Source organism: Microtus pennsylvanicus, chromosome 16 (assembly GCF_037038515.1).
Source record: "Microtus pennsylvanicus isolate mMicPen1 chromosome 16, mMicPen1.hap1, whole genome shotgun sequence".
NCBI lineage: Eukaryota > Metazoa > Chordata > Mammalia > Rodentia > Cricetidae > Microtus > Microtus pennsylvanicus.
The window spans coordinates 47,075,561-47,099,914 of NC_134594.1; the positions used below are offsets into that span (position 1 = coordinate 47,075,561).

General features: G+C 50.4%; 1 protein-coding gene across 4 annotated transcripts in view; it reads right to left on the reverse strand.

Annotated features, from left to right (window-relative positions):
* Trim2 (tripartite motif containing 2) overlaps window positions 1-24,354 on the reverse strand; it is a 265,724-nt gene that overhangs the window by 85,167 nt on the left and 156,203 nt on the right. The window contains exon 1 of one of the 4 annotated variants that reach the window (XM_075950762.1): window positions 11,525-11,689. The exons of the other annotated variants lie outside the window; for them this stretch is intronic. The gene's annotated coding sequence lies outside the window, so the exon portion shown is untranslated. Of the gene's footprint in view, window positions 1-11,524; window positions 11,690-24,354 lie in introns of those variants that run through there. 4 annotated transcript variants of the gene reach the window in all.

Genomic DNA, 24,354 nt, shown 5'->3' on the forward strand with positions numbered 1-24,354 from the left:
TTAGTGAGGGGTAGGCCAAGGAGACTTGGCATTTCCCAATCCTACAAAATTACTGTCAAAGAAATGCAGGGCGGGCTTGGAGGGATTTTCAATCGCTAAGGAATCCGAAGACCCAGCCATCTCTTCCCCACCAAGCGTTTGCGTTTTGGAGCTTAGGCAGATTCTGGAACAAAGAAGCTGGGACGGGGGAGTTAGGTCCCTGTTCTTGTTTGCAAACCGGGGCCTTGATTTTGGCCGGAAGCTAAGGGACCCCTCTGGCAGATTTCAAGCTGGCAGGTGATGCACTAAGATTTCCACCGCAGAAAGATAATTTCACAAGAGGGGTCCACCTAGGAAGGGAGTGGAGGTGAATTGGAAACGGGGCAAAGACTCCAAAGAGAGAGAGGAAAAAACTGGGAGTTGATGCTCAGGATAGGAAGGGAGTATGTTGGGGGCTGTGAACCCCCTGGACCCAGAATTTCTTGTAAACAACTTGTTTCCTCCTGCTCTGAGCGGGTACAGCTGCTCTGAGCAGGAGACCCTGCCGGCAGGGGCGTGGTTTCTGGTGAGGCCTGCGACCCAAAGAGCCAGGGAGCAGGGGCGTGGCCAGAGCCCTATATAAACTGCCCCTGAGCCCAATAAAGTTGGCACTTTTGCATCAAGGATGTCCGAGTCTCTGTCTGTCTGTTTCTCTGTATGTTTTTAAATCTCCAGCCTGGTTCCCGGCTCGCGTACCGCAGAATGTAGAACAGGCATTGTGTTTTACAGGAGAAGGTACCAGAACGGAGTTACAGACTGTCACTTGAGCAGCAGGGTAGATGGAAGGAAATGAAAAAAGAAAGAGGACCCAGAGAAGCCATGGGTGGGTTCACAGAATGATGTCCCAGAAGTTGAGCGTGGTTACCAATGAAAACCGACCACACAGATTTCCAAGGTATTTGGGGACCTGGCTAAGCAAGACAGGTTAGGCAGGTGTGTGGTTAGAAGTTGAAGATAAATACAGACAAGGGGGAAATGCACCATATTGGTTTGTTTCAGCTGCCAAAACCAAGTACCAGGAACTTAGGGGGTTAAAAAACAGAAATGTGTTGTCTGACAGATCTGGAGCCTGCTGGCCTGTGGTCAACACAAGGGGAGGGGCTTATTTCTGAAACCGCCAGGAAGGGGCTGCTGGAGCCTCTTGCAGGCTTAGTATGGCTCCTTGGCTTGTACCATGATGTGCTGATCTTCCCCTGGCTCTCCTCCAGTGGGTGTCTGTGACCAGATGTACCCCTTTATTGTAGGACATGGGTCCAATCAGGTTAGGGGCTCACCTTACTCCAGAGTTACTACACTTAACTAATTATGTTTGTCCTCACATGTCCTCCGCTTTCTGTCATGATGTCAAAATGCCTAAAACCATCAACTTATACTAAGGATACGTTACATTGGCTGTTTCACAAGGGTCAGCTCAGGGAAGCTCCTGGGTGAGACGTGTTGACCAAGCACATGACAAAGGATGCCCATTTACCCGTGGTGGTCCAGAAACTAGGACACACACAGACAGGGCTTCCGAAGTCCTCTTCAAGGGCTCTCCCAGATGACTTCTCCTTTCTATTAGGCCCAACTCTGAAAGGTTCTCATGCACTTGGAAATAGCACTAGCACCATGGGACGAGGTAGGGTTGAGGTTCGGGGACAAACCTTCAACCCATAGACCTTCTGGGACATCTAAGATCTAACGACTGCATTTTGTTTCTGTCTTGTACTTGGACATCACCTTCTTTCCATAAAATATCACATGCTGCAGTATGGGGGTAGGGGTAAGACTTCTGCGTAGGAATCTGGAGGAAAGAGTTTAACTCATAGATTCACCCATCGTGAGCAGGGTGAGAGGATCAAGGGGAGGAAATCCACAGCAGGGGAGCAGGGAGGTGTGGGCAGAAAAGGCAAGAAAGAGAACCAGAAAACAAAGAGGATTTCATTACATTCCAGTCACACACACACACACACACACACACACACACACACACACACACACACACCGCTTGTCTGATCATATCTTCATTTTAACACCACCTGGGGACTTTTATTATTCTTTTTCCTTAAGTATATCTATCCTATATGAATTCATCACACATCAGGTATTTCCTGGGTACAGGCTCGAAGTGCCAATGGCTGTCATGAACACACCCACAAGTACAGGTGCAACAACCTTTCAGTTCCTGACAGCAGGCCCTAACAGTCAACACCTGCCCCTTTCCTTCTAGACTCCTCCCTCCCCGTGCCTCCCTTCTGTCACAGTGCCACAGTCCCTGGGCCCTTGCCTTGAGACCGCTGCCATGTGTAAACTTTGGATCATCTTCAGTGCTATCCACAAAGTTTAGAAAGAGCACAGCAAACACACAGGAGATGGGATTTAGCACTGGCCTTGCTCCTTTTAAGACTTGACATTTTATTTCCTGTGCTGAAGACTGAAGCCCAGGCCTTGCACACACTAGGCAGGTGCTCTCCTGTGCGCTACAGCCCCAGTTCGTCTCTCAAAGTTTTTTTATCTGAGATGGAAAAGGGCCCAGGACTTACTGTATTGCCCTGTCTGGTCTCCAACCCCCCTGACTCAAGCAATCCTCTGTCCTCCACCTTCTGAGTAGCTGGGACTCAGTCAGACTTGTGCTCCGGTGTCCAGCTCTTCAATCTTACTTCTTACTCTAAAACACTACTTAAGTAGTCCTTAATCTCAATCCCTCTCCCAACGGCCACTCTTGGAAGGTTAATGACTTCAATAGGCCTTTAGGGGGACTCTCTAGGATTCAGTTCGTGACCAGAAGGGTGGAATTCTTTTGGAAATCAGTGATGAAGTTTGTGAAATCGTGAGGGGAAGTTCTGAGGACCCTGGGAGGACCTGACTAGCATTACAAGCAAGTTCAGAGTGAAACCAGTTCCTCGGTGGGCCAGCTTCCGGCCACCACTGCTCAGTGACTGGGACCTGCTTCTTCATAGACCTCCGTAACTTCACATAAGTCTATACCTACCTAGGATCTAAGACGTCAGATAAACTGAAAGACTTGTATGTGAAGTAGCTGGAAAGAGCCTGCTCCTCCACCACAGCGGTAGCCACTGTTTGCTGAGCACACAGGTTCTGTGCAACACCCTGGCACAGAAGGAGCCAAAACCATTTCCTCTAACAAGGTCTCAGGTGATTGAGGTGGGCGAGGGTCACACACACAGTTAAGTTTCTAAAAGGCTCTCCATAAATGAGTGTGTGTGTGTGTGTGTGTGTGTGTGTGTGTGTGTGTGTGTGGAAATTGAACCCAGGACCCTGAGCATTTGGAGCAAGTGCTCTACTGCTGAATGATACCCCAGCCTGTCCATTTTCTGGAAAGTGAGAAAGCCTTCATGGAGAGAGGTGGGGAGAGTTCTGGTGACCTGGGTTTGATCTGTTGGAAACCGTAGGAAACTCCAGGTGATTAGTGACATCATGTATTGATCAGGTTGTCAAGGACCACTGACTTTTTTTTTTTTTACCCCGATTTCCTCCCATACCACATAGTTAAACTATATTTCCTAAAACCTCCTTTGGTTTCAGCTCAAACATCTTTTGTGATGTTGGTTCCTCCTGAGCCTGCTGTGGCCTTTCTTCTCTTTCCCGAGTCCAAATTCTACCCTTCCCTGATTATAAAGTCTAATTGGCCTTGGATGACAATGTCTTAGAAAAGCACACACACAGACACACACACACAGACACACACACACACACACACACACACACACACACACACACACACACACGTGTCCTGACAACACTTCTCCACTCCAGTTATTTCCCCCTACAACCTCTTCACTATTTTATATGCTCCTCCTGAGGTCTGTGCATGCCTTCTGTGTGTGTGCACATGTATGTTCTTGTGGGAATGGAAACCATAGGTCAACATCACGTATGTCTCTCTTGGTCATACCTGCCCTAGACCCAAAGCAACAGTGCCCGGCAACCAGGGACTAAAACTTCTGAAACCACGAGCCAAAATGAGCCTTTCTGACTTAAAAGTCTGTTTAAAGTGGGTATTTCTTACAGTGAGGGAGAGCTGACTAACACAGTTGAGCATTGCAGCTGAAGCAGTGTTAGCATCTCCATCCGCAGCCAGGCAGCCTGCTGCGGGATCCCAGGCCTCCTGGTCGGTGGCTAAGAAAGTACATTCCTTGTTGGAACGAGAAAGCAAGAAGAACAAAACTCAAGTTCCCTTACAGTTAACAGAATACACACTAGATACCAGCTTGGATCCTACAGTCGCTATGTGAGGGAACCAGAGAGGTATTCCAGGGACTGCATCAGAGCAAACACACCCGTAACAAATAGAAGTAGCTACAATGATTTTAGCTCAGCTCCTTGCCAGCCCCCTCATCCCGAGACTCACTGGATTTTTTTTTTATACATCAAAAGGAAGAAAATAGGAAAGATAAATCTACATCAATATGGGGGGAAGATACGCAATGACAAGTTACCCCTTACCCCTAACACGCTAGGTGGGGCTGAGGACACAGCTGGACATGGTTGCTACAGAGACAGGTTTACAAGTAGCCTTGGAGACCACAGGCGACGGAGATACCTTTCCGACCCATCCTACAGGTTGGTGGTTGCTGGTCACCAAACCCTTCTGCTTACCCTGTGCTACTGACTTCAGGTCCTGTCACTATGGGTAGCTTGTCCTTCCCCATGGACCCTGCACTCAGAACCACACCCAGAAGCGTGAGATGGACGGCACCAGATCTGTATATACCACAGAGACCATAGCTGACAGAGCCTGTCTGTAGAAAGATGCTCCCACCAAGACCAGTATTCTCCAAATGCCCATATGGAAGGCAGGGATGCCTGCCCTTGCCCCCTCCCCCGGCTTTCTCCCAGCATTGGTGACAGCTCACACAATGGCACCCTTGGTTTATTGCAAGCTCTAAGTGTGGGAAGACAGCTGCTTTTTAATGTCTTGTCACTCTCTGTCCTTGTCACATATCCAACACAGCTTCTGGGACTTCTAGGGTCACTGCTGCTGTATAGGGGTCTTCCCATTTTCTGTCAGTAATGTACCAGCAGTAATTAATATTTATGTTATGTCCCCAGTGTGCCCAGAACACAGAAAGGATCCAGAGAAATGACGGCTATCCAAGTCGAGGGCGGATTGAAAGGACTCTCATCCCTAAGAAAATACCAATGGCTGCTATTTCTTGTTCAAAAAAACAGGCACAAGGAAAGGACTGCACCCCAGGAAGAGCCTGTGCTCTTGGCCTCAGGGAGAGCCGAAAAGCTCACAGCTCTCATCCTGCTCCCTTGGTTCCAGGGGAGGAACCTGGGGTCAGTGATACATCAAAAGGACTGGCTATACTAGGCACTCTGGGAATTCAATTAGTGCCCAGCTGTCTGGAAAGCACCCGGAGACAACAGTGGAGGAGAATATTGCAGATGCCATAGGATTTTAGGAGCAGGCAGAGGCCACCCACCCATACTTGACTTGAAGTCCCTTATCCATCACCATATCCACAGTTTAAAACCTCCCTTGGTTTCAGTGACCTGTGGTTGACTGTGGTTTAAAGACATAAAAAGGGAAAGACTAGAACTTAACAGCCTATGATATATAGATATAGTGCAATATCTTTCATTACTGCTTGTTATGTGTTTCTTGTCATTCACTGTTGTCATTGCTTGCCACGCCTCGTTATGAATGAAAAGTTATGGTAGATATGGATGCAGCAAAAGTCGATGCATGCTACCTTCACCTGCAGCACTAGTGCCAAACTCCCCCTGCAGCCCAGTGCTGTCCTGCACCTGCAGCATCAGTGTTTGTGTGTGTGTGTGCACGCGCGCGCGCGCGCTTCAAAGTTCAGTTTAGTTCTAGGTTTGGGGAGGGTGAGTGTGGCGCGGAACAGAGTGGCCTAGCACGCAGGACAGGCTGTGATGCTAAAACAATACAACAAAACCAAACAGAAAACTCTTCTGGGAAGAGGGGGGGAGTGGAGAGGGAAAAACTTCCAGTAAGTGTCTGTCCTTGGAGATTCCTTGGCAGGATATCTATTACACCAAAGGTCAACCCTGACTTCTGCCCCGTGGGAGCCACAGGATCACAGACAGGCTTTGTGGTTCCGCAGACGCCAAGGTCTCCACACACCTGCGGAGAATGAATGCCCTTGGTGGAGTCAGGAGGCCAAGCCTGTGATGTCTGCTGCTGTCTGCGAAGGCCTACTGAGTCAGCAGCCTGAGGAGTTGGCTGCAGGCAGTAGGGTCTGCTGATCTCTATCTCAGCCCTTGGAGCACAGTGCTGGGAATTTGCAGTGGAGCGGGAAACCCCTCCTGGGAGTTAGAGCCCTAGAGTGGCTGCTCAGGGTGGAGGTGGGATGAAAGAGTCTTCTCAGAGAGTGGCTTGAGGTGAAAGGAAGCCCGGACTCCTGGCGGGGTGGGGGTGGGGAGGGAGGCATTTGATTTTCTTTCTATCTTTTTGGTGGGTTCCTTTAATGTCCCCGGATGACAAAGCAGGTGTTGACTGGGGGATGGGTGAAGGTGCATGCACACTCCTTTGAAATTTAAAGTAGAGCACTGTGAAGTTCTAGAACTATGAATACAAACCAAACCGTGGCTTCCACTGCTCCTGTAAGACAGAGGTCATCAAGCTGCCTGTTCTTAGGTGGCTAGCAGGGACTGTCCACCTGTTTTCTTGATCCCACTGTCTTCCACCCTTGGCTTTGGGGCTCCCTTTTCCCAGGGTTCCCTACAGACAGGGCTGGGGAAGAAATGGCCGCTTTTGTCAGTTTCAGGAGGGAGTTAAGGCTGGGTTCTCCCAAGAGCTGCTTTTCTATGATGCGGGTGTGGCCTCCACTTTTCATCCTCTGGCCTAGATTGATGATTTCAGCCCAGTCTTGGTGGGAAACCTTTGGAACAACACCAAGAAAGTTCCATCATAATGGGGGTTGTGCTTCATGGAGCAAGGTGCAGGAAGGACCCCAAGTCAAGCACGCTGGAGGTGTCTGTGTTTCTTATCTTCCCAACCCCAAGTCATCCCAGGAGGGAGACACAGGGATGGGCACCATCAGATGAGGAAGAGCGAGGGAACTGGGCTTTCCCAGGACATTGGTAGAAACCGGAGACCCGGGATTAAGTTCAGCTCTGCTTGAGGTATATGCTAGACCATTATGGAGCCAGAGTCAGAGAGGACTTTGAAGACGTTGCCTCATGGGTAGATCAGATGACAATGGCCCAAGGGACACACTGTCATCCAGAGTCACCTGCCGGCCAGCGTGGTGTAGAAACTAGGGCACAACCTTGCTAGGTGACTCATAGTTCCTTTTCCCAGAATTTTCAGTTAATCCTGGCTGGGGGGGGGGCACTCAGCAAACTTAGTCTATGGTTAGGCTGATCTCTGAGTGCTGGTAGCTGGGAAATGAGCAAATTTACCAGAGAGAGACTGTGCTGAGCATTGTACATCAAGCTACCCCTGAACATAGTTAAGATCATCTCACAGTGATCCCGCCAGAAACTTTAGAAAAGTGGGTGACTTGCCCAACAATATACTCAAGAGTTGACCTGGATGCATCCAAATCAAAGCTTTTGCTCTCAGCCTTGGCCTTCTGGGGCCACCCCCGCCAGTGTGGCAATGCTGAGGTCCAGGGGACCTCCCTTTAGCTGGCCTTTCTTAGGACTAGCCACATACTGCAGATTTGGGAAGTGGGACCTAGAAATAGTGTGCACCTTGTACAAATATGTGTGAGAGATGGCCTGCAGTGTGAATCCTGAGAAAGGTGTGATACTGAGGGTTAGAATAAGTGTGTGTGTGTGTGTGTGTGTGTTCTTGTCTCTGTTTCTTGGCAAACAGTTCTTGAAGCCATTAAGATGCAGGAAATGAAAAGGTATCTCTGTGTGCTCGTGGGTGTAGGAAAGTCGAGGGCTTCCCAGAAGCCCTGGGAAGGGATCTGATTGTCAGGGGAGTGAGCGGATCTCTGGCTGCAGTACCAACACTCACCTTCGGGAGGTGCAAAGATGGCTGTCCCAGCGACTGTCATCTAACTAATGGAGCCTGCCTAATGAAGTCACCATAAGCCACCAATAGCAACAAAAGTCACGACAGACACATCTGCTGAATGGGTGGAGGTGCTGGGAGGACTCCCCTCCCTACCCCACCTCTATCCCTCTCTACCCCACCTCTACCCTCCCTACCCCACCTCTACCCTCCCTACCCCACCTCTACCCCTCTCTACCCCACCTCTACCCCTCTCTACCCCACCTCTACCCTCTCTACCCCACCTCTACCCTCCCTACCCCACCTCTACCCCTCTCTACCCCACCTCTACCCCTCTCTACCCCACCTCTACCCTCCCTACCCCACCTCTACCCCTCTCTACCCCACCTCTATCCCTCTCTACCCCACCTCTACCCCTCTCTACCCCACCTCTATCCCTCTACACCACCTCTACCTTCCCCACCCCACCTCTACCCCTCTCTACCCCACCTCTACCCCTCTCTACCCCACCTCTACCCTTCCTACCCTACCTCTACCCTCTCTACCCCACCTCTACCCCTCCCTACCCCACCTCTACCCTTCCTACCCTACCTCTACCCTCCCTACCCCACCTCTACCCCTCCCTACCCCACCTCTACCCCTCTCTACCCCACCTCTATCCCTCTCTACCCCACCTCTACCCCTCCCTACCCCACCTCTACCCCTCTCTACCCCACCTCTACCCCTCCCTACCCCACCTCTACCCTTCCTACCCTACCTCTACCCTCCCTACCCCACCTCTACCCTCCCTACCCACCTCTACCCCCTACCCTCTCTACCCCACCTCTATCCCTCTCTACCCCACCTCTACCCCTCTCTACCCCACCTCTACCCTCCCTACCCCACCTCTACCCCTCTCTACCCCACCTCTATCCCTCTACACCACCTCTACCTTCCCCACCCCACCTCTACCCCTCTCTACCCCACCTCTACCCTTCCTACCCCACCTCTACCCTCCCTACCCCACCTCTACCCCTCTCTACCCCACCTCTACCCTCCCTACCCCACCTCTACCCTCCCTACCCCACCTCTACCCCTCCCTACCCCACCTCTACTCTCCTACCTCACCTCTACCCTCCCCACCCCACCTCTACCCTCCCCATTCCACCTCTACCCTCCATACCCCACCTCTACTCTCCCTATCCTACCTCTACCCTCCCTACCCCACCTCTACCCTCCCTATCCTACCTCTACCCTCCCTATCCCACCTCTACCCCTCTCTACCCTCCCTACCCCACCTCTACCCTCCCCATTCCACCTCTACCCTCCCTACCCCACCTCTACCCTCCCTACCCCACCTCTACCCTCCCTACTCCACCTCTACCCTCCCTACTCACCTCTACCCCTCCCTACCCCACCTCTACCCTCCCTACCCCACCTCTACCCTCCCTACTCCACCTCTACCCTCCCTACTCCACCTCTACCCCTCCCCTACCCCACCTTTACCCCATCCCTACCTCACCTCTACCCTCCCTACTCCACCTCTACCCCTCCCTACCCCACCTCTACCCCTCCCTACCTCACCTCTACCCTCCCTACCCCACCTCTACCCTCCCTACCCCACCTCCACCCCACGCAGCTCTTTATTTGACCGATCATCTATGTTATCCATATCATTTACAATATGCCAGCAAACAGAGTGTTTCCCTGGGTTCTGCAAGCCTTCTTTTTTTTTTATGTATACAATATTTCGTCCACATGTATACCTGCAGGCTAGGAGAGAGCACCAGACCTCAGTACAGATGGTTGTGTGGTTGCTGGAAATTGAACTCAGGACCTTTGGAAGAGCAGGCAATGCTCTTAACCACTGAGCCATCTCTCCAAGCCCTCTGCAAGCCTTCTTTAACACCTGAACTTGAAGCCCCAGAGAGAACTTTCCAGTCATAGCATGAAGTTAGACACAGCTGCATGCTAGTCACCAAGCTTCCCAGGTCGCTGGGACCTCTGATTTACAGCTGATGGTTAGTTAGCACAGGAGTAGCCCCCAGGGTGGGGCAATTGAGCTTTCGGAAGTATTCCATCAGCTAGGAGTGGGGAATGCAGTGCCCCCAACAAACGGAGTGTGCAGGGTGGTGCCGGTCTGTTTTGCCCTGGCCCCACCCCACCCTCGGCAGTCTGAAGTTCATTTTCAGAGTCAATTCTTTCTGTTCCTAGCCTGCTCCAAGGAGCAGCTTGGCCCTCCGTCTCTCCTGGGCTCTAGACCACTCACTCAGGAGCTCTGGCCTGGCTTGCAAACTGCTCATGGTTTTTTTGTTTTTGTTTGTTTGTTTGTTTTTTGTTTTTTTCTAGAACATTTATATGTATTTATCTTAAAGTTTTTTTATTTTACATTGTTTTATGTTTCCATACAAATGGGCTAAACCTTGTGTTGCTTTGGGTCCTATTTACTTGAGCACTGACTTTTGCATTCTGATCTAATTCCATCAGGCGCCGCAAAAGCATGGCACTTTTACAGGTGTTTTATCTCGTTAGCGTACAAAACCTGGAGATGGAGAAGCCAGAGATTCAGAAAGCGCAGCAAGGATGCCAGGTGACTCACCAGCCTCCCTTCTACATCCTGTCCACACCAAACACACCGGAAGCTCACTGACTTCACACCACCAGGCTCCTCGGGAAAGGCAAGGACACAGAATCTGATCAAAGCTGCCTTGGACGGTTCTTTCGCTCAGCAGGAGGCGGGGGTTTTCTAGCCCGCTTTCGAGGGGAAGCGGGGGCTTAGGGTGCTCGGTGACCCATCACTTTCATGCAGCCGTAGCTCCGTGGTGGGGCAGGGGTCTACCTCCACATGGACCAAGAGGAAGAAACCAGACTCGACAGACGGGAAAACCAGAACCAGGAGCCAGAAAGCATAGCTGTGTGGCTGCCCAAGCCCCATCAGATTCTCCCGAACCTTCACAGCGGGTGGGGGTGGGGCAACAGGGGCCAACTCTACCCCGGCCTCTCCACTCCAGTAATCAAGGACAAGCTCTCTATTCGCCTGGGGCTCTTCCTTGTTCCGAATGCCCTTTGAGCACTTTTTATGGGGCAGTTAAACTTTACAGCAGCCCACTGGTTCACAGCCTTCCCACATTTCTGAATGGGTCTGTTTATGGCAAGTCCACTGTGCCTCCTCTTTGAAAATGCTAAAAAGATATTAGCTCTTTCAAAGGGGGTCAACCGGGGTACACAGGCTACAGAAACCCCACTGTGGCAGCCGCAAGCCGTGAAGAGCTGCATTGGAAAAGTAAAACGCTGAGCACCCGGCAGCGTGTAAGGGAGAAAATGTCTCCAGCTCAGGCCAGTGATGCTGCTTGGGGCCAGATCTGCCCCTCTACCCCAGTTTCTGTGCTTTCTCTCCTTTCTCACCTGGGTGACCAGGCTCTATAAGCGTTCTAGGCAGGTCTCAGAGGACTCATCTTTTCCTCCGTCTTTGCAGACAAGAACTGAAAACCAGCGGCAAAGCTAGCAACTCAATCACAGCTCATCTCCCTCCCTGCCCGAGATTAACAGTCAGCCCAGAGAGAGACTCATCACACATGTGGAAGTTCTTACCTGGGTTCCATAACAGCCGCTCCTGAGATTAAAGCCTGGCCTAGCCTGCTCAGCACTAGGGACTCCTCTCCCTTTAGTCCTCAGACAAATGAGCCCATTATAGTCATCAGACTGAGTTAAAGGGTGGCCCTTAGAAGAAAACTATAAACAGCCCTGTCAGCACAGGCCAAGGGGAGGGAGGGGCTGCGGTATCAGGGACAATGGGAGCCAATGATCAGCCTCTCTGAGCTCTGTTTGCTTAAGATATTGTGTTTCACCCTGAAGCAGGGGAGACAAGGAGTAAGGAACACTGAACAGAAAGGGTAATTACTTTTTTTTTTTTTTAATTGAGGTTCTCTTTGCTTCTGACCTTTTTTTTAACAACTGTCTTCACTGGGGTAATCCTCTCAAGTGTGGCACAACTCTAAATCCTACTCTGGAAATTCAAACTCTATTTCTGACCTCAGAATGCAGGTTGCAGAGGAACCCCAAGTCAATGCTTCTCCCACAAGTCCATGCTTCTCCCCCAAGTCCATGCTTCTCCCTCCAAGTTCATGTTTCTCCCTCCAAGTCAATGCTTCTCCCCCAAGTCAGTGTTTCTCCTCCAAGTCCATGCTTCTCCCTCCAAGTCCATGTTTCTTCCCCAAGTCCATGCTTCTCTTCCAAGTCCATGCTTCTCCCCCAAGTCCATGCTTCTCTTCCAAGTCCATGCTTCTCTTCCAAGTCAATGCTTCTCCCTTCAAGTCAATGCTTCTCCCCAAGTCAATGCTTCTCCATCCAGCCCACACACCTGCTACAATGCCTTCCACTTTCCCTGTTCTCGATGCCCAAAATGCTCTTGTCCATTTCATGATACACTGCTCAGCGGGTTTCAATTTCCAAGCACCAGAAGGAAGCTTTAGCTATAAGCACTTCCTAGGCAGGTAGTCCACATCCACACTGATTGGGCTCCACATCAGGGAAGGTCAGGCTGCCCTGGTCAGGGTGGGGGCTGGAGGGGAACAAGATCTCCCTTATCTCTCAGCACTACCTGTCAGCTCAGTGGGAGGCCGAACCCTGTGGAGAGTGTCTTAACTCTATCTCCAGAGGGGCAGGAAGGATCAAGCTCTGGACTACAGGAAGCCTGAAAAGCCTTACTGTGCATTGCAGAAGGTTCTGTATCCACCTTAGAGCTATGCTTCCTGTAAGACTGAAGTCCCTGTAAATGGGAGCGGGGGGGGGGGGGGGGGGGGGGGGGGGCTCAGGCCACTGGCAGCTCACTGTGCCCTTATAGTCCTCAAGGCCAGGGCTGGCAGAGCTCAGAGGAGGTCAGGATTTAGGCTGGCCCCATCTTTGGCTGCCTTGCACTTGGCCACAGAAAAGGCCACTTCCCTTCACGTCAGATTCTGTACTGGCAGGTTGTTAAGATGGTCTCACAGGGATATCTGGGGCTCTCAGCCTCAAATACAGGTCTCCTTGTATTTGAGGACAGAAGGAGACAGAGCCCATGTGGGGTTTAAGTGTCTGAGTCAGAACAGCCAGCAACCATGTCTGTGAGGAACTGTCTGGATACTAAATATGTGGGAAGGTTTAACCCCGGTGGGGTGTGCCACCCCTGGTTCTGGGCTGTGTAAGAAGCCCGACTGAGCTTGGACTTGAGTCAGTAGACGACATCCCTCTGTGATTTCTGCTCCAGTTCCTGCCTGGAGTTCCTGCTCTGGTTTCACTCAATGGATTGTGCCCTGACCTGGAAGCGTACAATGAAATAAACTTTCCTCCCCAAAGTTGATTCTGCTCATGGTGTTTATCACCCCGAAGTAGAACAGTGAAGTACCACCATCAGTCCTCAGAGGATGAGGTGAAAGGCCAGGCCCATACCATGACCTTTGATGTCTCATTATGTCACCCAGGGGAGGCAAGAAGAGCGTGTGGGCAGGAACTTTAGAGCTGAAATGGCCAAGGTCTGATCCATCTAAGCAGGCTCTGCCCTTCTCTCTCTCTCTCTCTCTCTCTCTCTCTCTCTCTCTCTCTCTCTCTCTCTCTCTCTCTCTCTCTCTCTCCCTCTGTGTGTGTGTGTCTCGAGGATGATAATTGGATGTTCTTTCCAGTAAATCAGACCTGGCTGTAGTTGGTGGGATGCTCAGACCTCACAGGGGCCGTTTAGAGCAGTGTACACAGAAACACGTGTGACATAGACCGTGTTCGTGCAATCATCACTTCTGATGCTGGACCGTCACCATCACTGTAACACTAAGCCTGAATCCATTTACGTGATAACTGTCACCAGCTTCTCTTCAGTCCCTTCCCACCCACTCTTGGTAGCTGCCAAGCTGGGATCTGTCTCTAGGGCTTTCTTTCTTCCTCTTTCCTTCCTTCCTTCTTTCCTCTTTTCCTTCTTCCTCCCTTCGTCCTTCCCCCTTCTTCTTCCTTCCCTCTTCTCTCCCTCCCCTTCCTTCCTTTCTCTAAAACTATGATTTCATACATTAAAGGCAAACTAGATTCTTTGCAGAGGCTACAACAGGGCTAGGAGAATCAGTCCGTGTTGGGAAGAGGTTCTAGAGCGGTTTTCTTTAGCTATGAATAACACTTGAGATAAAATCCCGAGTATTAAACGAGTAGATTAGAAAGGATGGTGGGGTTTGTTTGTTTGTTTGTTTTTGGATTGTTATCTTTACAATAGCGCCAAGTGAGACTAGTGTCAGGAAACTGAAACAGAAAATGATTGAAACTATGGAGGAAGAGGTGACGTAGAACACCTGGAGAAGACTTCTCAGGGGATTTCAGCAAGAAAACACAACTTTGGAGGCTTGGGGTGTGACTAAGTGGTAAGGTCCTTGTGTGAGATCCTACATTCCACCCCTAGTACCACCAAATATTCAAAAAAAGAAGGAAAGAACTCCGAGCACAAAGATTCTGAAAGAGCCTGCTCCTTCACTGGCCGCCACACCCTTTGAAAGGGTGCTGGCCTACTGCTGTTACTGAAGGTAACACACAGAATCATTACAGAGCAAGGCTGTCTGTGCACCCATGAAAAGTGGAAAATGGTCTCTATTTTCCCCTACCTCTGTGACATAACACACTTCTCCTGACCCCTTGTGGACAGTTGAACCTTAGGAAGCCTGGAATGTTCCTATATCTTCAACCACCATTTCCAAGTTCTACAATCTCAGAACTTCTCTAGCAACTACAGGGCCTGTAATAATGGCTGTGGCTTTAGGCAGGGCTCATCTCCTCTTGACACCGCCGCCCCTTCCCATTTAGCTTCTGTTTCTGAGTCCAAAAACCTCTCTCTCACCTTCTCCTGCATCCATGCATAGATTCTGGTTTCCTTGCCTGTAAAATGGACCTCTGAGAGCCTCCTGAGGGCCTAGGACACATGGCCACCCTCAGTCCTCCTGTTTCACCTTCAGAGACACAGAGGACATGCAAGATGAGGAGACAAAGCTGCTAATTAGAAGTTGGTCATGTCACTCACTTCCTGGAGCACGCAGAATTTCTAACAAGCAAAGCATGAAGTCACCAGGCTCCCAAGAAAGGTCCCATATACTCTGCACAAGACCTTTCCCAGAGTCTCCTGGGGACATCTAGGTAGGAGGAGCACAGAAAAGGAACTTGAGGATCCAAGTCGAGAGGACACTGACAGGAACAGCTGCCATGTCCGACCTGGAGGATGAGTCCGCACGGCCCTCTGCTCTGTGGGCCGTGTTGGGGTTGCGGTGTGTTCTCTGCTTCTGAGCCTGAGGGAAGGTTTCTTGAGGTCAAATCTAAAAGATCCCCCACAGGCTAATGTTTTGAATGTTGTTCTCCAGCTGGTGTCCCTGCTTAGAGAGGATGTGAAACCTTTAGGAGGTGCAGCTTGTGGTCTGGTGGGAGGAGGTGATTAAGGCCAGGACCCTGCCAGTTATAGCTGGCTCCTCCTTCAATCCCACTTTGTGCTTCCTGGTTCACAGTCATGTGGGGAGTCCCCACCACACATGCCTGTCACTACGATTCCACCGACTGCTCCCGCATGCAGGAGTTGGCCTCCTCCCCTAGCTCATCATACCTTACCCACCACATTAGACCAAAATCCCCCGAAACTGTGACCCAGAGTAAGCCCTTCCTTCCTCATTTCTGCCCTGTGTTTGGATCCCGGTGATTCAAAAGTAGCCAACACACAGCCGAAAGTCAGAGCCACCCTGAAACTGGGAGGTGGTGGTGTAGTAGGGTCTCTCACAGGGGAAGAACAACTGTCACATGATCCCGACACAGCCGATCACATGGCCACTTATTCGTTATTCTCGGGAGCCAACCTCTCATCTTGAAAGCTGTAACTAGAACCCACAAAGGCTTCCCTAGCATTCGGGACAATGTCTGGACAAGTAGACAACAGGCACACTCACATAACGACACTTCAGCCACGACAATGCCTTCATAAGTGTGTAATTCAGGGACTAGGGAGAAGGGCCAGTGGTTAAGCCCTTGCTGGCAGGGAGGTGGGGTTGGGGGTTCCCAAGAGGCACTTCTATAATATCTCTGGGTGAGACCACAATTTCGAAAGTTTGCCTTTTGAAGGCTCTGAGCCCTAGCAGCTAAGATAGAGTACCAGGAGCTGGGGCTGTGCTCCTGGATGCATGCCAATTAGTGGCTAGCCCCAGGCTGCCTAGAGCCCCAGGGTCCTGATAGGAGTAGCAGCCCTCATCCTAGGGAAGGGTAAAAGTTAATGAGGCAGCATGTGAACTGTGCTGTGCACTGTGCAAAAAGATCCCACGTTACCCTAAAGCAAAATGATTAAGAATGTGCCCCAAATGGGTGGAGTTAATGAGACTCTTAATTTCTTGGGGACAAATCATTGCAGTTGTTTAACCAGCCCCACAGAGGCCAGGCTGCTGTGTTGTCTAATAGCTCTCTGAAGATAGAGCAAACCCATCTTATTCGTAAGTGGGCTCAGATAGACATTGAAGGCAGCTGTCATCTCCTCACCGACTTACGTGCAGCCGTGGGGTGTTCTTAGAATCACTCGTGGGTTAGAGGAGCTTCAGGTTGCAGCCCTCGCCATATGGAGCCAGCAACGAAAACCTCACAAGTAGATTGACCCAGCATGATGGGATGCTTCATTGAGGTCCCTATTCTGAGTGCTGCAGAGAGCTTCAGTGACCTAAGAGTCATAGTCAAGACACTGCTGCCAAAGACTGTCACAAATAAACATCCCTCTTAAGATTCTCGGGCAGGGGCTGGGGAGACGGCTCAGCAGTTATGAGCACTGGCTGCTCTTGCAGAAGAGTTCCGAGCATCTAGGTACCTGCTTTCCAATACCTGTAATTCCAGTTCCAGGGGATCTGATGTCCTCTTCTGACCTCTGAGGGCATCAGGTGTGTGTGGGGGGGGAGGGTACTTACATACATGGAGGCAAAACACTCAAGCATATAAAATAAATCTTTAAAAAAAAACAAAAAACTCCCAGGTGTCGAACCCTTCCTCAATGAGACTGAAATCTCTGCTTTCGGCACACGAGCAAAACCTTTTCACTGTGCTACAAGAGACTTAAGTTCCATTTCCCAGACAACTCAAAAGGAGGAGGCCAGAATCACTGCAAGTGAAGGCACTACCACACGGACACTGACACACAGAAATTCCCAGGGTTACCTTTTCGGTCAGAAGCAAACAGATGAAATAGGAGAACGGGTCGTAGAATAAGCCTGGGACACTAAAAAGAACTGTCTACAGCAGGACTTCTCGGGGCCTTTAATACGTCTTTGTATTAGGACCTGCCAAGAAAGGGGTGTATATGGTGCAAGATCCTCAAATTTCCTTGACCAAGAATCTTTTCTCTTTTCTTTTCACTACTCCAGAAATGATACCCTTTCAATAAAAAAGATTACTGCCTGCCTGGAAGTTAGCATCTCGAGGGACTAGAAAGGCTGCTATTAGCATATCTATCTTTCTGTAAAATAGGTCTCTGTGCCCAGTATCAGCTGCACAAGGACTGCTTCTCCTCTTCCCGTAGCCTGGAAGCCGCCAGAGGGCCTGGAGAAGCCCTGTTTTGTTTTGTTTTTCTTACTCAAGATATTGACCTCGGGTTTTAAAAATAGCTTGTCCTCTTGGATAAAAGTCAGGCGATAGATTAATCTTTAACAAATAAAGTGGCTGGGCCGTGGAGTTTGGCCTGGTCAGAGGGGTGGGAGTGTAGTCTGCCTGAAGTGGCAGCTCTGTGGAACACACTCCGTGGGTGCCCATCACCCGCAGCAGGAACTGAGCCAAGTGAGCGCGTTGGGGCAGTCTGATGCCCAGCAGAGCTCTAGGGTCACAAACCTCATTGAGGCTGCCAGGTACAAGCTGTCGTCCTACAGGTCTCTGCTGGGTAGAGACTGCGAATTGTCCACCAGTGAGTGCCCTCCTTCTAAAACCCCTTCCCTTTATTTTTAACGGTACTGGGGCTGGGAGCCAGGGTCTTTTTTCACACTTGGCCCTGGAACTGCTGAGGTTTAAGCATGTGGGGAAAGACTCTGCAGAATAAAGACATTATTTCCTGATTCCCTTGCAGCTACCTTCAGCTCTGAGGTTATTTTGACCCAAGAAATTAAGAAAAAACATAGAGCGACAATTTTGCTCCACCGCCCCCCCCACCCCTGCCTTTCTGCAGGCCCCCCTTTCCTGATGGTCTGTCCTGAACAGCAGGTTAGACTGAGGCCACTCCTCACCCCCTGCAGACTGGACTCTGAGATTCACCGGTGTCTCCCAGACAGGCTGTAACATACACATTCACACACATCTGTGCCTAGCATACGCAAAGCTCTGGGTTTACCCCCTCCCCGTACCACAAGGAAATGACCCCTCCTGAGAAAGAGGAGGAGAGGACCGGACGGTCCAGCCCATGGTTACTTAGCCATGGAAGGTTTGGCCTATGGTAAGGCAGCACCTGTGGCAGGAAACACAGCTACTTTCCTCATGGGGGCCTGGATGTCTCAGCAGTGCCATGGGCTGAAGAGCAAGCTTCTAACGCAGGGACCTTAGGGAGAGGCTTATTCAAACCACAGCGTCGGTATTCACTCTGAAAGGCTAATTATGAATGTTACATACAAAACAAAAGACACAATAGGCCTAGCGTAGTCCTGCCCAGCTACGGATAGTCAAAAGTATAGTGACATCACTACTGTGTGGACAGCTCACCAGCTGCCCTTGTGTCACTACAGGAAGACGTCCCCGACTGGCGCTATGTGTGCACCGACTCACTCGCATGCACAGGCACGGGTAAACATGCTTTCAGCATGTGCAAGGCTGGGTGTTTGGCCCCCAGCACCTCAAGAGAAAGGTGCTGGGGAGATGAAGAAGTTGGCAAAACACTTTCCATGCAAACATGAGAACCCAAGTTCAGATCCCAGCGCTCGCACAGAGGCGACAGGAAGGAGGAGATGGGAGGGTCACTCGGGTTTTCTGGCCAGCTAGCCTAGCTGAAGCAATGACCTCCAGGTTCTGTGAGAGACTCTGTCTCATGGAATAGTGTAGGGAGCGATTTAAAAAGACACCCACGGTTGACCTCCGATCTTCACACAACACACACACACACACACACACACACACGGATTAAAAAAGCAAGAAACATGTCCGTGTTTCATCACCCTGAACAGAAACAAGCGACAGTTGTCCCTGCGGCTTGGGCTAGGTTCTGCTGTGTGAGGCTGATCTGTGCTGCCGTGTGCGGACCCTGATGGGGCTCATAGGCCCTCCCTGAGCCCAGCCAATGTTCCTGGAAGGAATAAAACCTCCATCACTTGCTGGCAGTTTTCTCTGTAGGTGGATGTGTTCAGCAGTGGCCTGCTGCCTGCCAGCCTGGGCTTAGTGACATGAACCCCCCCCCCTACTGATGTGTCAGGTGCCTCCTCCCTCTCACAGTCTGTGATCCCCGTGGCCCCTCCTCTCACAGTCTGTGATCCCCGTGGCCCCTCCTTTCACAGTCTGTGATTCCCGTGGACCCTCCTCTCACAGTCTGTGATTCCCGTGGCCCCTCCTCTCACAGTCTGTGATCCCCGTAGCTCCTCCTCACACAGTCTGTGATCCCCGTAGCCCCTCCTCACACAGTCTGTGATCCCCGGGGCCCCTCCTCTCACAGTCTGTGATCCCCGTAGCCCCTCCTCTCACAGTCTGTGATCCCCGTGGCCCCTCCGTCAGCCTGGGGCTCATCAGGAGGGACCTGTTTAATTGTCTCAGTTAGTGCTCCTCTTTGTGAGGGTTTCTATGGCTGTGATGAAACACCCTGGCCAAAAGCAAGTTGGGGAGAGAAGTTTTGTTTGGCTTATGCTTCCCCATCACAGTTCATCACTGTCCAATGGAGTCAGGACAGAACTCAGACAGGACAGAGACCTGGAGGCAGGAGCTGACACAAAGGCCATGAAGGGGGCTGCTTACTGGCTTGCGCCTGAGGACTTGCTCAGCCATTTCTTACAGAACCGCAGGATCACCAACAATGGGCTGGGCCTTCCCCCTTCAATCACTAATTAAGAAAATGCCTTACAGGCTTGTTTGCAACCTTACATTCTGGAAGGTTTTTTTTTTTTTTTTTTTTTTTTTTTTTTTTTTTTTTTTTGGCTGGGTTGGGAAGATTGAGACAGGATTTCTCTGTGTAGCCCTGGCTGTCCTGGAACTCATTCTGTAGACCATGCCTCGAACTCTGAGATCTGCTGACCTCTGCCTGCTGAGTGCTGGGATTAAAGGCGTGTGCCACTCTGCCTGGCTCCAGGTGGCATTTTCTCAGTTGAGGTTTCCTCCTCTTGGAAGACTTTAACTTGTGTCAAGTTGACATAAAACCATCTAGCAAAGAACACCAGGTCACCCTACTGATTGTGCTATGTGTATGGTCACTTTTCCATAAAGACCGTGAGGAATATTGGGACGTTTTAAATGGTTTATCCCGCTAGGAATGAGTTACTTTCTCACTGGGTTAAGCCTGGTCCTGTTCTGTCTTCCTTTCCCTCCTCTTCCTCAGCCTTTCTCCTCGTCCTCCCCCACTTCCTCCTCCCCTTTCTTGCTTCTTCAGTTAAAAACTAACATTGTTACCCCAACAATTAGGCCATTCACGCTGTTTCTGGGGACTGAGAGTGGCCATCTATCTGCAGCTGCAGTCACTGCTGGCCCCTCCATGGACGGCCCCACAGCTCACTTGTGATCTGCAGATGAAGTCAGGGTGGCCTTGCTTGGAGGGCTGGCCATGACGGAGGGACACGGAGTTAGTACTCAGCAAGGACCGTGCAATAGAGGGAAATGTGCACATGTACTGTGTATAGGAAGCGATGGATGTCGTGTGCACAGCTCACATGTACTGTGTGTAGGAAGGGATGGATGCCATGTGCACAGCTCACATGTACTGTGTGTAGGCATGGATGGATGTCATGTGTACAGCTCACATGTACTGTATGTAGGCATGGATGGATGCCATGTGCACAGCTCACATGTACTGTATGTAGGCATGGATGGATGCCATGTGCACAGCTCACATGTACTGTATGTAGGCATGGATGGATGCCATGCGCACAGCTCACATGTACTGTATGTAGGCATGGATGGATGCTGTGTGCACAGCTCACATGTACTGTGTGTAGGAAGGGATGGATGCCATGTGTACAGCTCACATGTACTGTATGTAGGCATGGATGGATGTCGTGTGCACAGCTCACATGTACTGTGTGTAGGCATGGATGGATGCCGTGTGCACAGCTCACATGTACTGTGTGTAGGAAGGGATGGATGCCATGTGCACAGCTCACATGTACTGTATGTAGGAAGGGATGATATCATGTGTACAGCTCACATGTACTGTTTCTAGGCATGGATGGATGCCATGTGCACAGCTCACATGTACTGTGTGTAGGCATGGATGGATGTCATGTGCACAGCTCACATGTACTGTGTGTAGGCATGGATGGATGTCATGTGCACAGCTCACATGTACTGTTTCTAGGCATGGATGGATGCCATGTGCACAGCTCACATGTACTGTATGTAGGCATGGATGGATGCCATGTGTACAGCTCACATGTACTGTTTCTAGGCATGGATGGATGTCATGTGTACAGCTCACATGTACTGTGTGTAGGCATGGATGGATGCCATGTGCACAGCTCACATTACTGTATGTAGGCATGGATGGATGCCATGTGCACAGCTCACATGTACTGTGTGTAGGCATGGATGGATGCCATGTGTACAGCTCACATGTACTGTATGTAGGCATGGATGGATGCCATGTGCACAGCTCACATGTACTGTATGTAGGCATGGATGGATGCCATGTGCACAGCTCACATGTACTGTGTGTAGGCATGGATGGATGCCATGTGCACAGCTCACATGTACTGTATGTAGGAAGGGATGGATGTCATGTGCACAGCTCACATGTACTGTATGTAGGCATGGATGGATGCCATGTGCACAGCTCACATGTACTGTGTGTAGGCATGGATGGATGCCATGTGCACAGGTCACATGTACTGTGTGTAGGAAGGGATGGATGCCATGTGCACAGCTCACATGTACTGTGTGTAGGAAGGGATGGATGCCATGTGCACAGCTCACATGTACTGTGTGTAGGAAGGGATGGATGCCATGTGCACAGCTCACATGTACTGTATGTAGGCATGGATGGATGCCGTGTGCACAGCTCACATGTACTGTGTGTAGGCATGGATGGATGTCATGTGTACAGCTCACATGTACTGTGTGTAGGAAGGGATGGATGTCATGTGCACAGCTCACATGTACTGTGTGTAGGCATGGATGGATGCCATGTGTACAGCTCACATGTACTGTTTCTAGGCATGGATGGATGCCATGTGCACAGCTCACATGTACTGTATGTAGGCATGGATGGATGCCATGTGCACAGCTCACATGTACTGTATGTAGGCATGGATGGATGCCATGTGCACAGCTCACATGTACTGTGTGTAGGAAGGGATGGATGCCATGTGTACAGCTCACATGTACTGTTTCTAGGCATGGATGGATGTCATGTGTACAGCTCACATGTACTGTGTGTAGGAAGGGATGATATCATGTATACAGCTCACATGTACTGTAGCTAGGCATGGATGGATGCCATGTACACAGCTCACATGTACTGTGTGTAGGCATGGATGGATGTCATGTGCACAGCTCACATGTACTGTGTGTAGGAAGGGATGGATGTCATGTGTACAGCTCACATGTACTGTGTGTAGGAAGGGATGGATGCCATGTGCGCAGCTCACATGTACTGTGTGTAGGAAGGGATGATATCATGTATACAGCTCACATGTACTGTAGCTAGGCATGGATGGATGTCATGTGCAATGAAAAATGAGGCTGGAGAGATTGCTCAGTGGTTGAAGCACTTGCCATAGGAACGTCAAGACTGGAGTTCAGATCCCCAGAACAGATGTAAAAGCCGGGTGGGCCTAGTGGCCCATCTGTAACTCAAAAAGCAAGACAGGGCATCCCCAGAGCAAGCTAGCCAGAGACCGGTCACATGGGTGAGCTCTGAATTTGATTGAGAGACCCTGACTCGGTGAAAAAGGTGGAATCGAGCATGATTCCTGAGTTTCAGGTGTGTTCACCTGCATGCACTTGCACGCACGCACACAAACACACACACGTGTGCCCACACAAATGCAGACATGTACACACACACGTGTGCCCACACAAATGCAGACATGTACACACACACGTGTGCCCACACAAATGCAGACATACACACACACATGTGCCCACACAAATGCAGACATACACACACACACACACGTGTGCCCACACAAATGCAGACATACACACACACACACGTGTGCCCACACAAATGCAGACATGTACACACACACGTGTGCCCACACAAATGCAGACATACACACACACACACGTGTGCCCACACAAATGCAGACATGTACACACACACACACGTGTGCCCACACAAATGCAGACATACACACACACACACACGTGTGCCCACACAAATGCAGACATACACACACACGTGTGCCCACACAAATGCAGACATACACACACACGTGTGCCCACACAAATGCAGACATGTACACACACACGTGTGCCCACACAAATGCAGACATGTACACACACACGTGTGCCCACACAAATGCAGACATGTACACACACACGTGTGCCCACACAAATGCAGACATGTACACACACACGTGTGCCCACACAAATGCAGACATGTACACACACACGTGTGCCCACACAAATGCAGACATGTACACACACACGTGTGCCCACACAAATGCAGACATGTACACACACGTGTGCCCACACAAATGCACACAAACACACACACGTGTGCCCACACAAATGCAGACATGTACACACACACGTGTGCCCACACAAATGCAGACATACACACACACACGTGTGCCCACACAAATGCAGACATACATACACACACGTGTGCCCACACAAATGCAGACATGTACACACACACGTGTGCCCACACAAATGCAGACATACATACACACACGTGTGCCCACACAAATGCAGACATGTACACACACACGTGTGCCCACACAAATGCAGACATACACACACACACGTGTGCCCACACAAATGCAGACATGTACACACACACGTGTGCCCACACAAATGCAGACATGTACACACACACGTGTGCCCACACAAATGCAGACATGTACACACATACGTGTGCCCACACAAATGCAGACATGTACACACACCTGAGAATAAGCAGAAAAAAAGAAAAAAATCGAAAAAAGTGAACATTTTTTTTCTCTTTAGAAGAGAAATTTAATCAGCGGAGTTTGCTCTGGAAGCCCTGACTAAAATTCAGGTCACACAGCGTGCATCTGGACCTGTTCCCTTTCATGCTCTTCTTTTCTTTGTCTTTGTTTTTTAAGATG